The following is a 6,133-nucleotide window of genomic DNA, read 5'->3' on the forward strand; positions in this document are numbered from 1 at the left end:
GAGCAAGCTTAGTAGAGTCTGAAGGATCGGTACGGAGACGTCGACACTTATCTCTCAGAGGCTATGGAGTTTAGGAATAATTTCATTTCTATTCTTCTCTGTCGTGCAGTTTTATTCTATCATTGATGATTGAAATCTTCTATTCTTGTTCTCTCACAGATGGAGAGAACACACACTACACTTACAGTCTGACAGGAGCCAGAGCCCCCAGTGATAGCTGCGATTAGGGGGCAGATGTCGTAGCAGAGGCAGAGCCCAACCTCGAGCTCGAGCAGCAGCACCTGTTGTGGAGCCTCAGGTGGATTTTGAAGCGGAGGTTCCAGCTCAGACTGTACATGTTGGACCAGTTCAGGTCCAGGAAGGATTCATAGCTACTCAGTACTTCAAGATGCTCTAGTCCGTTTGGTGAGCCTAATGGAGGGTGTGATCTAGAATGGTACATTTCCCGTGGCACCAGCCGTCTTACAGGCTAGGGGAGGAGCACAAACTCCCACTACTCCCGCTCCGGAGAAGTTAGCTCCCTAATATCAGGTTCCAGCAATTCCACCAGTTGGGGTAGTTCAACCGGTTGTTGCGGCCCAGGCCGGTGATAGGCCCGCCATGTCTTCTGAGGCCTTATTGAGATTGGACAAGTTTACTAAGAACTTCCAGTTCACTTCAGTGGTACACATTCTGAGGACCCACATGATTACCTTGGCCGCTGCTATGATGTGCTACGGAACATGATAATAGTTAAAAGCAACGGGGTCGATTTTGTTGTGTTTCAGATGACTGGCTCCGCCAAGAGGTGGTAGAGAGATTATGTAATTGATAGACCAGTGGATTCACATGCACTTACCTGGGAGCAGTTCTCATAGCTATTTCTGGAGAAGTTTGTTCCTATTACAATAAGAGAGGAATACTGTATGCATTTTGAGCATCTCCAGCAGGGTAGTATGACTGTTACCCAGTATGAAACCCTATTTGTGGACTAAGAACACCATGCCATCGTCTTGCTTCCTACTGAAAAGGAGATAGTGAGGAGATTCATTGATGGACTTACTTATACCATCACGCTTCAGATGGCTAAGGAGACAAGGAGTGATATATCCTTCCAAACAGCTGTGAGTATTGCTAGGCAGATCGAGTTAGTTCATGCTCAGGAAAGAGGACCAGTGTCAGATAATAGGCCCCTCCATTCCAGTAATTTTAGAGGCACCTCATCTGGACGCAAGGGTACTTATGGTAAGGGTCATCCTCCTAGGCTATTTTATTCAGCATTTCAGACATCTGATGGTGCTTCGGGGAGTCATGGTCCTTATATGCCTTACTCTGGGCAGCCAACATTTAGTGCACATTCAGCTCTTATCGCTACGCTACCACTCAAAGTCACTACATTGATTATCCATCTCGTTCGGCTCAGCTTTAGCTTCAGCAGCCACGGCAGTTTGTCATAGATATGTTTCAGTTCTATTTGATCCAGGATCTACTTATTCCTATGTGTACTCCTACTTTGATTCATATTTGGTTATGCCTCATGATTCTTTGAGTGCTTCTGTGCACGTGTCTACACCGGTGGGGGATTCTATTATTGTAGATCATGTCTATCGTTCGTGTGTGGTTACTATTGGGAGTCTTGGGACTAGCATGGATCTTATACTTCTTGATATGGTAGATTTCGATACCATCTTAGGTATGGATTGGCTGCCACTCTATCATGCTATATTGGATTGTCACGCCAAAACGGTGACCTTTGCCATGTCGGGGTTACCTCGAATAGAGTAGAAAGGGACTCCTAGCCATTTTACCAAAAAGGTTATATCTTATGTGAAAGCTCGGCGTATGGTCGAGAAGAGGTGTCTAGCTTATTTGGTTTATATTCGCGATCCCAGTGCGGATGTTCGTTCTATGGATTCAGTCCTAGTTGTCCGTGAGTTTCCAGATGTATTTCTTGCAGATTTGCCGGGGATTCCACCTAACAGAGACATTGACTTTTGTATTGATTTGGCTCCGGGCACTCAACCCATTTATATTCCACCATACCGTATGGACCCGCCGGAGCTAAAGGAATTGAAGGAGCGGTTACAAGACTTTCTTGATCAGGGATTCATTAGACCTAGCGTCTCACCCTGGGGTGCACCAGTGTTATTTGTAAAGAAGAAAGATGGTTCAATGAGGATGTGTATAGATTATCGGTAGGTTAAGAAGGCTACTATCAAGAACAAGTATACGTTGCCAAGAATTGATGACATATTCGATCAACTTTAGGGTGCCAAGTTGTTTTTAAAGATCGATTTGAGGTCTAGTTACCATCAGTTGAAGATTAGGGCATCCATTGTTCCTAAGACAACTTTTTGGACTCAGTATAGGCATTATGAATTCCTAGTGATGTTATTTGGGCTGACAAATGCCCTAGCAACATTTATGGATTTGATAAACCGGGTGTTCAAGCCCTATTTGGATTCTTTTGTGGTTGTATTCATTGATGATATCTTGATTTACTCCAACAATCGAGAGGAGCATGAGCAGTATCTTCGAATTATGCTTCAGACTTTGAAAAATAATCATTTATATGCCAAATTTTCAAAATGCAAATTTTGGTTAGACTAAGTTGCCATTTGTGGGCATGTTGTATCGGCAGAAGGCATAAAAGTGGATCCTAAGAAGATTGAGGCAGTTTAGAATTGGCCTAAACCTACTTTAGCTACAGAGATCCGGTGTTTCCTGGGTTTGGCAGGTTATTATCGCTGGTTCATGGACGGATTTTCATCCATAGCAACCCCGTTGACCAAATTGACCCAGAAGGGTGCCAATTCAAATGGTCAGAAGAGTGTGAGTTGAGCTTTCAGAAGCTTAAGACTGCTTTGACTACGGCACCAGTGTTGGTATTGCCCACAGGTTCAGGATCTTATACGGTGTATTATGATGCATCTCGCATTGGGCTTGGTGCAGTATCAATGCAAGATGGTAGGGTGATTGCATATGCGTCACGATAGTTGAAAGTTCATGAAAAGAATTACCATGTTCATGACTTAGAATTGGCAGTCATTGTTCATGCACTGAAGATTTGGTGACATTACCTTTACGGTGTCTCGTGTGAGGTATTCACTGATCATCGTAGTCTACAATATCTGATCAAACAAAAATATCTCAATTTGAGGCAAAAAAGGTGGTTGGAGTTGTTGAAAGACTATGATATCACCATTTTTATCACTCCGGAAAGGCTAATGAGGTGGCCGATGCTTTGAGTATAAAGGTTGTGAGTATGGGCAGTCTTGCGTATATTCCGGTTGGTGAAAGGCCGTTAGCTACAAATGTTCAGACTTTGGTCAATCAGTTCGTGAGGTTAGATGTTTCAGAGTCAATTCGGGTTCTAGCTTGCACAGTCGCTCAGTCTTCCTTGTATGAGCGCATCAGAGAGTGACATTATGATGATCCTCATTTGTTTGTCCTTAAGGACACGGTGCGGCACGGTGATGCCAAGTAGGTTGTTATGGGGGAAGATGGAGTTCAGCGGATGCATGGCCGTATTTGTGTGCCTAATATGGATGGTCTTCGTAAATTATTTTTTGAGGAGGCCCGCATTTCCCGGTATTCTATTCATCTGGGTGCTGCCAAAATGTATCAAGATTTGCGGCAATACTATTGGTGAAGGAGAATGAAGAAGGGTATAGTTTCATATGTAGATCGGTGTCTAAATTGTCAGCAAGTCAAGTACGAGCATTAGAGACCTGATGGTTTTCTTAGAAAGTTAGAAATTCCTGAGTGAAAGTGGGAGCGTATCACTATGGATTTTGTTTTTGGACTCCCATAGATTCAGAGAAAGTTCGATGCAGTATGGGTCATTATGGACAGGTTGACCAAGTCAGCACATTTCATTCCAATAGCAATTACCTAGCTCGGAATCAAATTCGAAAGTCCTTACCTCGAATTATCGTCATTTGATGAAAACTAGATATTTAAAGGTTAAAGATTTCCAGAGTTTTATCGTAGATTTGACTTTGTCAATATCAGACTCAGATTGAGATTCCAAGAGTTGGAATAGCTCCGTTATATTATTTGGGACCTACCTATAAAATTTGAGGTGATTCCGGATTGATTTGACACGTTTAAGCGCAAGTTATAGAATTTAAAATTTCATAAACTCTTAAGACCGAATCGAGTTGTGAATTGTAGATTTGACGTTGTTTGACGTGATTTGAGATCTCGAGTAGGTCCGCGTTATGTTACGGGACTGGTTGGTATAATTGGATGGGGTCATGAGTGGCTCGGGTGAGTTTCGGACCATTTCTAGGCCATTTTTAATTGCTAGTTTTTGGCTACAACAGTGTGCATCGCGAGAATTTTCTGTTTTGCATAGGGTTGATTGTGGAAGCTTATATCTCGTAATCTATAAGGAATTTGGAGATGATCCAAAAATGAAAGTTGTAACCCTTTGAGTCTAGTTTCCAGAAATGTAAACCATTTATTATTTGGGCAATTTGTAAAGAAATTTATGATCAATTTACTGCAAACTGGTACTGCAGTTGTTTTGCCTGGCAGTATGTATCGTGAGAAAATTTTTGCTGCACAGGGCTGACTTTGGAAGCTTATATCTCACAATCTATAAGGGATTTAGAGATGATCAAAATATGAAAGTTGTAGCCCTTTGAATCTAGTTTCCAGAAAGATAAACCCTTCATCATTTGGATATTTGTACAGAATGTTATGATCGATTAACAGAAGGCTGATACTGTAAATATTTGCCTGGAAATAATGAGACAAGTCGCATTTCACATATGCGACTTGCCTGTACAAAATGTAGAAGTCCGTTGTCCGATATTTTTGTTCATTTTTACAGTTTTAAGCCACGGTTTTGGACGATTGCCGAGAGATTTTTCAAAAGTTTGAGTTGGGTAAGTATTCTTTATCTGAAATTAGTTATATTTCTTGATTTCATACTTATTTACATTATTAATTTCTCAAAAATATTCATAAATAATTTAAATACATTAAACACGAAGCCATAAACTTTCGAATCAACAGCCTTCTAAACCCACAAATTTCATAAACTTCCTAACCGCTAAGCTTTCGACCCGCAAAATTTTGAACCCGTAAACTTCCAAACACATAAACCTCCGAACTCATAACTTTGGAACTTGTAAAATTTCGAACCAGTAAACCGAAATATGAAAACAAAACAAGTAATTTTTTTTTGCGGGGTGGGGTAGGGTGAGGGGCAACGGGGCGGGTGGGGATGGGTGGTGCAGGAAAAAGAAAAAAATAGAAATTTGAAAATTACAAAAAAAAAAGTAAAAAAAACAACTTCGATTGAAACAGAAATAATGTCTTTCAGAAATTTCAAAAAAAACATTGATATAAGACAATTGAAATGCAGCAATAATGAAATCAATGCATCCTCTCAGAGCAACAATCACTCAGTCCTCCCATTCACTCCAACCTCACAATCACTCATTCCTCACTATCACTCATTCCTCTCAATCACTTAGCACTCAGCACTCGGCGCTCGGAACTCACCACTCGCACTCAGTAGGTACCTGCACTCACTAGGGGTGTGTACAGACTCCGGAGGGTCTCCTTCAGCCCAAGCGCTATAACATGCCAAATCATGGCATAATCAATGAAACATGTTGCAGCGTGAAACTTGATCCCATAAATATCCTCATAATTAGGCCCTCGGCCTCACTCAGTCATCAACCTCTCCAATCTCTCGAGCTCTCATAACTCATGATAAGCAGCCCAACAATAATAATATGATGCATCAATAATGAACACGAGATACTAAGATGTAATATACAAGTAAAATTCGTGACGGAGTATGAAACAATAATTTAGCAAATAATTCAACATGTACACGTGCCACGACCCAAAATCCAACTAGTCGTGATGGCACCCAACCCAACCTGTTAGGTAAGACAATTACAAACTATCCAATTCCACTAATAATTATTAAAGAAATTTAAGTAAATAAAGGTCTTAATCTTATACAATCCCCAAGAACTGGTAGTACAAATCACGAGCTTCTAAGAATAGAGTATACAAAGCGGAAATGAAATAAATAGATAGTCTGTTTGAATAATACATAAAAATAGTTTTTATAAATCTAAGGCTACCCTGGACAAGAGGCAGCTACAACAGGAACGCAGGTACATCT

Source organism: Nicotiana tabacum, chromosome 17 (assembly GCF_000715075.1).
Source record: "Nicotiana tabacum cultivar K326 chromosome 17, ASM71507v2, whole genome shotgun sequence".
NCBI classification, from domain to species: Eukaryota; Viridiplantae; Streptophyta; class Magnoliopsida; order Solanales; family Solanaceae; genus Nicotiana; species Nicotiana tabacum.